This window comes from Vicugna pacos, chromosome 3 (assembly GCF_048564905.1).
Source record: "Vicugna pacos chromosome 3, VicPac4, whole genome shotgun sequence".
NCBI classification, from domain to species: domain Eukaryota; kingdom Metazoa; phylum Chordata; class Mammalia; order Artiodactyla; family Camelidae; genus Vicugna; species Vicugna pacos.
Window position 1 is genome coordinate 89,410,190 of NC_132989.1, and position 12,308 is coordinate 89,422,497.

The following is a 12,308-nucleotide window of genomic DNA, read 5'->3' on the forward strand; positions in this document are numbered from 1 at the left end:
GGTCTTGAAGGGCAGGGACAAGCTAGTGGAAAAGTACTGGAAGTGGTCACAGAGGAGGTTGATCAATGGCATATGTTGAGTATATTGAGTTATTTCCTGAGTTTGCAAACAGTTTTTTCTCTGTGATTAGCCATCTTTGTTTGCTAATCAGTGCCCATGAAATATAGGCTCCCACACTTACACAGAGACTGGGAGATATTGCTATCTTCCTTGATGATTACATTTTAATATGATGGCTCCCAGGCCCTGGAGAAAAACATTTCTTGTGTTGTAAGACTGGCAAGAGGCTTTTAAAGATATTTATCTCTCATTGAGGCAGAGAAATAACTTACAATCATAAGCTTTCTTAAAAAATTCTCTAGGTAAATGGAGGAGAAGGACCTCTGTGTTCATGCCATCTGAACACATCTTATAGAATTCTTATAGCGCCAGTGTGAGAGGGAGGTCAGGGACTTAGAGGCAGAAAGAAATCCATCTAAAGTTTAGTCAAGTTGAGGGAAATATAAAGGCCATCTGGTCAATGACTTCTTAAATTTTTAAAATGTGCTGCACTCAATTGATCGTGGGGGATTTTTTTTCCCCTAATGATCTGCTTTCAATATTGTACAGAAATAAATTCAATTCTTACAAAGCAGTAAAACAGAAGTACACATGCCCTTGACTCTTAATGGTTATTGTAATATATTCAATATTGTTTGTCAGTAAGGATTTAATATTTATAATGTGGAGGAAGGACTTTTAGGTTGTACAGTAAACATGACTGACCTATTTATTTCAAAATTAATCAACAATAATTACAAGGTAATGATAGCCTCTTCAGTGCTAATAATAAGAATCTAGGCCTACTAGAATGGGTAAAACAAAACAAAAAAATTGATATTTTCTTGCTCCTGTAACTTTGTCCACACTTTGTTTGGGTCACATGGAGAAGATACCAGGGTATTAAAAAAACAAACATTTCAATATAGGAAATAAAGCAAAGATGATTGTTTAGGCATTTAATGTCATCCTGTAGCATTGTCTAACTGGCCCACCTCGGGTCATCTTACTCTTCAGGGAATTGTAACTTTATTTAATATACTAGTTACTATTGATTGTCTAGACATTTCTTAACTCCATAAAGTTAGAAACTAACTTATAGAAACTTGATAAAATGCAATAATAATTTTCTTTTTTGTCTATTGAAGAAGATTGCATCAAAAGTATGTTTTATTGCCCTGTAGGTAATTAACCAATTTTGTAAGAATTTAACATTGTATTTCAAAATTTATTTTGTTTTTATAGACTATAGAATGCCAGGTTTTCAAAATGTCTTTGGAAATTGCTTTGTCATTCTTTTAGTTCCCTAAATCATGACATGTGTTTACTATCTGTGTAAAAATTATGTTTTTTATATTTTGAAAATTATACTTTGACAAGGGGCTATAGAGCAAATCCTTGTATTGCTGTAGTTTGGCAATATAATGAGGCCAACCTATTCCTGATTCTTTTCTTTTCTTCTCTTTTCCAGTCCTGATGAATTTGTAGTGTCACTTCTCAGCTTGTTTTTTACCTAAAAATTCTATCCAGCTACAAGCTGGACCAATGAGGTGAGGCATGTGTGTGTGAATATAAGCAAAACACAATGGTGAAATAAGAGGCAAAGGGAAACAGAGTTCTTCATTTTTATTATATTACCAAAAGGACCCAGAATTTATACCTGTGGGTGAGATAATTACCAATATGTACAGAAGCCTCTCTAAAGAAAATCAATACATTAGTTTAACCTTATTGTTGTAGACTCAGGTCCTCCCAAAGTTCATATGTTAAAGCCCTAACCCCGAGTGTGACTATATTTGGATATAAAGACTTTAAAGGGATAATCAAAGTTAAAGGAGGTCATAAGGATGGGATCCTAATCCAAAATGACTGATGTCTTTGTAAGAGAAGGAAGACACACCAGGGACATCCATGCACAGAGAAAAGGCCACGTGCATGATACACAAGAAAAGATACAGCAAGGAAGAGGCCAGCTGCAAGCCAAGGGGAGAGGCCTCCGAAGAAGTCAAACCTGCCAAATCTTTGATCTTGGATTTCCAGCCTCCAAAATTATGAGAAAATAAATTACTGTTGTTCAAGCTACCCAGTGTGTAGTATCTTATTATGGAAGTCCTAGCAAACTAATACATACATATTTATTGTTTACTACTTATAGTCAACTTATCTTGAATTTTTAAAAGCATATCTTCCATGCACACTTGATATTTGCTGTGACTTTTATCATGCAAATTACTTTACAGTAGATGTGATGTGATAAGCCAGATAAATTGTTAAAAAAGCACAATTTCAGTGTTTGCATCATGGATGCTAAATTACTTACATTCACATACAGTTTTCCCCAATTGCTAAGGTAGACTCTATTAGAATAAAAAATTACTAGTTCATAATTATGCATAATGACATTAAAACACATGCAGCTATAACAACAGCTAGCTGTCTTAGGGCTTCAGTCCTCAAGATATTTTGTTTCCCAAACACTGTAATTTCATTCTCTGTTGAATGAATTTTTAATAGATATCATTTCTTGTTCTGTAGCCATATATAGTGGATACTATGGACCACTATACAGATTGCTTCTTCAAGACCACACCATCTATTTCCCCAAATGCTAGGAATGTTACCTTCTAATATTTCAGGACTGAGTCCATCTCCAGGAATTTCTGTTGGGTGAAGAGAACCATCCTGCCCAAAATAATGGCCCCTTTCTGGAAGTCAATATCCAATGACTGAGCAATGTGTAGTTAAAGGACTAGCCCCTTTTTCTCACTTTAGAACCATCCTGAAGAACCATTCCAGCCCTAAGGCCCCCTGAGGGATTGGTTGCTTCTATTTCAACTTCATAAAAGTTCACCTTCTCGTTCTCAAGCCTGTATCCCTTACTTCCTTAAACATTTTGTTTCCAAGAACACACACTAATAAACCGCCTTTATAAAAATTTCCTTCATAGAGCCAGCATATTGTGGAAAAATGAAACAAAACAGAAACAATTTTTCTAAATGTCCCCAAAAAACAGAAAGAGAGTTGGCAATAGAAATGACTCCAAGAATCAGACTGTAAAATGAGTTTTTGGAACCAGGCACCCTCTGGCCAGTTACCCATGACTGTATTTAGAGTACTGATATTATCCATGATACTGTAGTAGTACAATTATTAAGACTTTCATTGATATTAAAATGGGATATAATTAAATGATATGATAGATACCAGACAATTGAGAGAGTTGGTGAAAGTATTCACTTTAAAGACTATGGAGTTAGATGGCTATAAGGATTATTAAGTCATAGGAGAAAGGCAATTTTAAGCTGAGAATGATCAACTTAAGATGAATGATGAAAGCCAGGGGACTTCTTTGGAAAAATATAGAAAGACTCTTTTCTCTTGCAGCTGGAAGACAGGAAAAGGTGAGGATCAGACCCAACACTTAATTATAAGTGTATAAGGACTCCAGAAAAGATTTTATTTTTTAATCCTACTATGCCAAGTTCATAACCCTGATTGGTAATAAGTAGAACACTCAGACTTGGAATGGAAATATATGGGTCATTGTGCTCAGAAATCTTGAATTTCTAGATTCTCCAGAAGGTTCTATACATGCAGAGGTCACTCACTCCCTCCTGCCTCTGCCTTCCAAGTCAATATGACCCAACTCACTTCAGTATCCCCTCACCCTTCCTCTCTAGGTCAACATACTAATTACTTTGAATAAGTCACAACATAACCTGATCAGGAAATTTTTGAATTGGATAAGAAAGACAAGGAACTATACACCAGGGAGCTGCAAGATGAGCCAATATATGTCAAGGACCAGGAAAATATATTTGGGTGCTGGAGCAAGGGTGATGGCATAGAAAATTGGATAAAGGGGAAATTATTAAAAGTGGATTTCTTTCTTATGAGTTAAGATTTAACACCTGGACAAGGACCTTTGATGGAGCTAACATATGCTAGGAAGCTTCTTGAAAGCTTGGAGAAAATGACAGCCCACACCCCACACTGAGTGATGAAGAAATACCAGAATTGCCATGGAAGAAAGTAGAGAAAGGGATCAAAAGCTCAGAATGGGGTTGCTACAGTGTATATACTGTATGAGGCTGAAAAACCCGCCAGTTAACCATTTTGCTCAAGGAGAGCTAGAGGACTGTCCATTTATTAAAGTTGTAAGTTACCTGCTGGTAAAAGGACCACCAACACCATTGGTAAGTTCAGCCATAGCCATACTCGATAGGCCAGGGCTGAGGATAGGAGTTGCTTTTAGGTATCTTAAATGGCAGTAAGAATGATAGGCTTCTGAAGAAATGGAGGTCAGTTGTCACAATTAAACATTAGAAACCATTCGGGTGCAACTATTATAATGAACAACCAAGGAAATAGGAACACAGACAACTGTGGAGAAGCATGGTAGATAGGCAATCAATAAATTGCTTAATTTATATAATCAAAGAAAATCACGGATAAGTAGGTAGGAGGCTGAAGGTAGTTACCTCAATGTCAGAATTTTTTGCCTGGTTTCCAATACTTGAGCCATTTCTTAGAACTGAAACTTATTGGAGAAGAGACTGGACCTGGATGGGAGTCACTGCCAAGTATATATGATCATGATTCTTTTAGACCGTCTCCAACGGGATCCCAAGCCAGGTACTATTTGGCACAGGATTTGAGAGTACACTTATACTCAGAAACCTGACATGTTATCATGGACCATTGTTAGATCAGGGGCCAGGTAGTCAGTAGACTCCTGTGTCAATTCCAGCTTAGCATATAGTTCCATTGAGTCCACAGAGCTATTAACATAATTTTTTTGTCCCCTGAATATATCATTGAAATGGACACATTTAAAGATTGTCAAAACCATCATGTCATTTCCTTGACTTTTAGGATATGAGCTATACAGTAATGGAGAAGGCCAAGTGAAAGTCTCTGAAATTGGCCCCCATGCCTACAACATTGAGCCAAGAAAAATAAAAATTAAAAAAAGAAATCTATCCCAGAAGGAGCAGTAGAAATTCTCATCAATTTCAAAGGCTTACATATGCAGGGGTGGTGGTATCCATCATCATTTAGTCTATCTTTCTGGCTTTTACAAAAAAAGGTAAAAGAAATATAACAGCAGATCATCATAAACTCCTCTGAGTACTATCCCCAGTTTTCTTTATTTCACATAAATACATACATCAGAAGAGTAATATCCCCATTTTAATTGTTCATATGGTTTAGTTACAGATTGGATTTTATCACCGTGTGAACTTAATTTTTCAAAAGAATCCCTTTTCATTTAATTTAGATTGGAATCTTCTAGAAGTGCATTGATTGTATTCTTGTTCAACAATAGCTTATATTTTTCAGCAATTTCTTTGTCTTTTTAATTTTTTTCCTTCTAGTATTTCTTTCATTTGAAGCATTTATCACTCCTTTACTATCTCCCCCCTATTCTACACACTTGAAAAATTATTTTTATTTTCTCCTTTTTCATTTTATTTTTGTTTCTACTTACTAAGAACTTTAGATTAATGCAGTTCTGTGAATTTACTAAGACCTTTCTTCTTGTCCCTTGAAAGAATGGCTGAAAATATCAGGAGATAAAATTTCAGAAGAGCAAATAATCATAGATCACATATGACAACTATCAAAATAAATCTATACATTGTACTCTTATTTCAGTGGTTAGATATATTTTGATGACAGTTTTAGAGGTGTTAGATGCTCCTATCCATATCTCTTCTAGATACTTTGCAAATACAAACTTAACCTTATTCACTGTTGACCCATATGGCTAAGGCTAAGTATTTGTTCATTGGGAGCATTTACTTTTTCAGGGGCAAACAATATCCTCCATTTCAGATTCTGCCTTTGTGTTTGACAGGCAGTAAAATAACATTACGTAATATTTCTTCTTTTACCCTTTCTCTAAATTAGGAGTTTTTATAAATTTTCTTTCTTAAACTAATATTTTAGACATATGTTTTATTACATTTTGTTTTCCATGCCTTGTTGTATGCCTGAACTATTTTCTAAGTATAAAAAAGAAGAATAACTCTGTTACCTAATTAAATTGCTTTTTTTTTCCTACTCTGAACATGATAGAGGCACAAAGATTAGACAGTTCAATGACAATTAAATTGTGTGAAAAATGATCAAACATGCGTATCTGATTTGTAGTAATTACTGTGAATCTGTACCCTTCCAAAATTAAATAATTAAGGAGGGTAGGATGAGATTATAAGCATGTTAGAGATAGATGAATGTCTGCAAGAGAAAAGCACAGTTCTTGTAGGGTGAACCTGAGGAATCCAATTAAACTTTTAGAGCCACAAACGCAGCTCTGAATAAAATTGAAGATTTTTCTCTGATTACTAATGAGAAACCTTTTGAGTGATTTTTCTGAAAGGTTATTTGTTAATTAGAACCAAGTGGAATTATGTCTACGTGATTCAGAAACGAAGTGCTGTTACTTTAGGATGCATGCAAAAACAGCAAGTACAGGCACCGCCGAGCAGCCGTGCTGTCTGTAGATACACAGAATTTTTTATGCAGTTGATTCTACTGCAGTCGAAGTGTATCCCTTTCACAAGACTGAATGTAAAAATAATCTTTCCAAATATCTCTTTTTCCAGCTTTATTGAGGTATAATTGATACATAAAATTGTATAAATTTAAAGGGTACAAGATGTTGATTTGATATGTGTATATATTTTGAAATGATTACCACAATAAAACAAGTTAATGCATCTGTCATCTCTCATAATTTCCTTTGTATGTGTGTGTAATAAGAACATATAAGATCCATTCTCTAAGTAACTTTCAAGTATACGATACAATATTGTTAACTGTAGTCACCCTGCTGAACATTAGATTTCCCAGAACTTACTCATCTTAGAACTGAAAGTTTGTACCCCTAGATCAACATCTCCCAACACCCAGCCACTGGCAACCACCATTCTACTCAGTTTCTATGCGTGTGACTTTTTTCCTTTTCTTTTACTTTAATCTAAATTTAATGGCCACTTGCAAAATACAAATCTTACTAATTTTGTTGTAAATTTTTATTTGCCTGTGATAAAAAAAATAAAATTGCAGTTGTAGAATAGTCTTTGTCTTGGCAATGTCTACTCATCTTGTTAACTAATAATTTTTCACTTTTTTATTGCAACATATGCTGAAAACCCTGACACACACACACATATATAGTAACAAAAAGGACCAGAGTTACCACTGACATATAATTAATATGCTGTGTCAAAGAATACTATAATTCTTGAAGACGTGCTAAGATGAACTCAAGTTACATGGTTTACTTTGTTATCATAATGATGAGATCATCTTCAGAAATGTGTCTATCACTGGGCAAGCTTCGTAAGTAGGAATAGTGTTATGGACTGAATTGTGTTCTCCCCAAAATTTCATGAGCAGAAGGCTGACCCCCAGAATGAATGCAATTGGAGACAGGGTCTTTAAGGAGGCTAAATCAGGTCAAAGTGTGAGATCCAAGGCCATCTCCAAACCAGGAAATCAATCCTGCCAGCACTTTGATCTGGGAATACCAGCGTCAAGAACTGTGAGAAAATAAATTTCTGTTGTTTAAGCCACCCAGTCTGTGGTGTTCTGTTATGGCAGCCCAAACAAACGAATACAGATTTGAATTTAAAATGTATATTTTATGTTAATTTCTCAATGGAATTAAGATTGAAGAGATTTGTTGTCCTTGGTGTCTGAGGATTCTTTTCTGTTGGGAAATTGAAAGGCCTTATATAATCACGGATTCTCACCCAAGCAGGCACTGCTCCAGCATCGGAACCTCTCAAGGATGTATTCAAAGTGCCCACCTCCAATCTTCTTTTATCCTGGTAACTTGGCCAAGGACAACTTTTTTTTTTAGTTTCTCAGCCGTATTCCTTATGGTGCCTGACATGTGTTGATCAAAAGATGCATCTCATTCAAATAGATAAAAATGTTTGCCAAATTCTCTACTTGAAATTGTTTTAATAGGCTTAAACAATTTAAAAAGTGAAAATCCTGTCCTAAGTTCAATGCTGTCCTTTAAGACTTGTCCTTGAGAATGAGAGTGAACTCACTGGTAGGAGGTAAGAGCTTCATATGCTGCCTCGATTTTTGACAATACCATTTAAAGAGGCACTGATTTAAGCCCCTCATGCTAACGCATTTGATAAATTTCATGACAGTTGACGACATTTCTTTCAGATATTTTGGCTGTGTTTTTAATGCAAATGGATGGCAATGCAGAACACAGGAAAAACTAGATGTGTTGCCAAACACTAGAAGTGCTTCATCTGTATAAAGAGTTCCCAACATTTTTGTCCGAGTAGAGGTTTAACATTGCAAATAAATCCTTCCCCGTTACAGGGACACTGTAGTCTTTGCAGCTTTTAAACGGGCTTTCTAAAGCAGGGAATCTTCTTGGGCAGCATCCTGGTGAACTCAATAGATAAACACGAATATTTGGACTGAAAAACTACCTAGGTTCATATTTATGAAAGTTGAAGTAAATTACTTAGCTTCCTGTTCTTGTAGTCATCATATAGCTGATCTGTTTCAATGTACTATGCAAATATATTCTCCGTTCTGGAAGGAGTGATGTCATTTGACCGCAGCACGGCTTTCATGTTTTTTTCTCGGCTCTAAGCCATAAACCAGAATGACCATTTGGAATACACGTGGCTTCACCACTAACCTATATTCACTCCAAGTAATTTCCCAAGTATTAATGTGGTGGTGATCTGAAATGATTTTAGCCTCTGCTAAATATATATATATATATGTATATATATATATATGTATGCATTTACCTGTTTACAATGGATATTAAACTGTCCCCCAAAATAGAGCACTAATAAGTAGATTGGGATTTTTTTGCAAAAGATTCCTTCAAAATCTAGAGTCACGGTGTGGGGGTGGTCAAATAAAGAAATCGTATCTGTAATGCAGCCACCACTGTCATCCAAACAGATCTGCTGTATTCTGCTCCATGATTTCTGATGTTTACCTGGATTTACATGGAAGATACAAAGCATATGTGTGCCCTTCGGGGCTCTTCTTAGAAAAATTATTTCAACACCCACTCTATCTTTCCCTCTTCAACCCTCTTCAATTTAGAGGTCATCAGATTTCCTTTCAAGGTGGAAGTGTTTACCCAAGAGCTCTACACACTGATGTTAACCTCATTTAATAGCTTTGTTCTTTTTCAGGAAGAAATAGCCTAAGCGAAAATCAAATATATTAAACAAATTCAGATCATGAGATGTGAACTTCCCAATGTCACTTTATCTTTTTCACTTGACATTAAGTTAAATTGACATTAAGATAAAAATAGATTTTATTGTGTATGAAAGATATTCTCAATCTCTTTGCTTCCATAACATAGATTAGAAAAAAAATAATATAGCTCATTCTTAAAACAGTTCTCCAGATTGTAGGCCATTGCATGATTTGCAGATGTATTAAATAAACCAAAGGTTTACTGTGGTATCCATGATGAGCCTATTGGAAAAAAAACCAACCTTGATGGGGGAAAGTGGGGTAGATAAATTTGACATTTTTTCCATTTTTAATTGCCAAAAAAGATTGTGAGCAGCTCAAATAGATATAAAATTCTACGAATGCAATGAGCATGCGTTTGTTATTTTTATTCATGTCTCCCTACAGTGTTAAGTGCAAAGAACTCCCTAAGTTCATTTTGAAGGAACAAATGAGACAACGAAAAAAAACGAGACTACAGCCATTTTCCGCAAAATGTAAGAAATATTCTATAATTATATAGTTTTGCTTTTTGTTTCTACTAAATATGTACTTGGAAAGATGTCATTTTAACTCTGCCAGTCAGCTGTCCTAGGTTACGCATCACATCCAGATGTAAGTATTTCATAGTGAGGCAAGAGGCCATAAAACATACTTAATTATATAGTTTTCACTTTTGTTAGTTTTCTCCTCATTTTATTCAACTTTACACTAATTATTGCTTTCGTGTGCTAAGTGGAAAATGTATCATCCTGAGGTTTTCCTTTTTGCTAAAGATTTAGAATGTTAGTTTCAGTGCAGTTTGAAATGTGAAGAATAACTAGTAATTAAGGATTCAAATTCTTCTAAAATTGTGTTTTTTCACTTGGGATCAACTGTCCTGCTGGGGAGAGATCCATGGAAATTTTATGCAAATCCCTTTGTCTCTTAAAGGGAATCAGACTCTCAGAGCATTTAGAGTCATTGCTCTGATGCACACTGCTTATTTCCAGGTTACCAACTAGGAACTAGACACTTTTTTTAAGGTCCAGATAAGTGATATTAACACAGTAAAGCTAATCAAATTCCTATATAATACCACTCAGTGGTTTTAAGAACACCAGCATGTTAAGTTAAGCAAGGTATACTTCACAGACATTCCCGATTTTATTTTCAATCTCAGAGAGGAAACAGTGTTTGGGAATTCAGGTTAGTTCTTTCACTGATAGATTTAAGTGTGAGCCAAAATAATGAATCTAATGATTCCTTTGGAGCATCTATTTAAAAAGAAAGACTAACAAGTAATGACACTTGGTCTGTACTTTTTCTCTGCTTCCCCCAGCCCAAATTCTGTAAATGACATATAGCCACTGGTGTCTGGTCTCTGCCAAAATAAAACCATGTAAATTGGAGAAAGATTGCTATTTAGTGTCATCTTTGCAAAATCTTAGGGAAGTCTTTGAACATTCTTATATTTTTAAAGGGCAAGTGGTGAGCTGTAATTGTGCTTTTTGAACTTGATTATATCTGCTTCAGTAGCACACTATAGATAATATTCTGCAGATAAAAAAAAGGAAAAGAAAAAAGTTAAAGAAAACTGCCACTACATTTAATTGAAGCGTAGCTGGTCAGGAATTCTATAGGGTAAAAACTGCATTGGATTTATTGGAAACCTGATCTTTCTAACATGCCTGGCATGTGATTAATTCTCACTTTGAAAGTTACAAATACTTACATGTCAGCATCAAGTTGTGCAGTGAAATAAACTTAACATTTGAGAAGACAATTCAACTTAAGTGAGAAAATATTTTTTAAAACCCTGTTGTGTTGGCTTTTTCTGCAGGTAAAGTACAAAATCAAAGAATAAACTTTCCCCTGCAAGGAAGGCTAACTCTGAGACTTACTGAATCTTGAGCGGTTTTCTAAACAGTGTGCTTAGTGGAATTAAAATATTTACTTAATATTTTTGAAGAGGATTCTTCAAAATGGGGATAAGCAGCACCTATAATTTTATGTAAAATGCACTTCCTTGTTCTAATGATTCTTGTACGTGTGTATTTCAGGTATGATGTAATTTCCCATCACTCAGGACATGTAGTAGCTTCTGCCTCACCTGACTGTGGCTTGCCGTGTTCCTCTTTGAGAGTAAACCTCCCCAGAGGATTTCCCAGGCACTGCAGTGGTTGTATGAACTCCGTCTTCAGGTGCTGAGAAGACTGACACAAAGAAACTCCATTTTTGCCACTGACACTCTCCCAGAGTCCCAGTGAAGGACTCTCTCAGGAAAACCTTGCCATTGTCACACTTGGCTTTCAGAGATGCAGCCCAGTGTGTGAACTGCCAGCTGAGTACAAGCTCAGGTTCAGAACAGTGAGTTGTCCCTGTGCAAAGCCACCAAGTCCCTAGAGAGAGGGAGAGGTGCCCACGAAACACTCCTCTCTCTGCTCTGTGACGGGGGTACTGGCTGTGGAGTGACCAGAGCTGTGTTTCAAGGCCATGCTTGATTTCATTCTCCTTCTTTCTTTCTGTTCCTCTTCCTCAGGAAAGTCCTCCTGGGTATTTTCCTCTTGTTACCATACAGGGGAAAGAGAATGTGGTTCTTTTTCCAATGTGCCAAAGCAATGGAATTTCATTCCCATCACCTCAATAATTTGGTGCACATCCAAATAGCGGGTCTCAGGTGGGAGAAAGTAATAATTTGCAAGGAAAAATGACCAGTTTTGTGAGGGTATTTTGCTCAGCTGTCTTCATTCTGATGTTCATCTAGGTATTTAGTTGCCAGTGTCTCCCAGTCATGTATTTTAGAGGCTGAAGAGTATAAAAGAACATCAAGAATTCACTTGCACCTGGCATGTTATTCAGAGTTCAGTATTGTGGTGAAATGGAAAATGCTTATTTAACAACAAACATGGGCCCTTAATAGATGGCAGGAACTGTCTCAAGAAATCTATGAATATTATTTAATTCCCGCAACAACACTATGAAACTTTACTATCACTTCACACCATTTGATTGGGTTGGACAATGAGATATTGCTACTA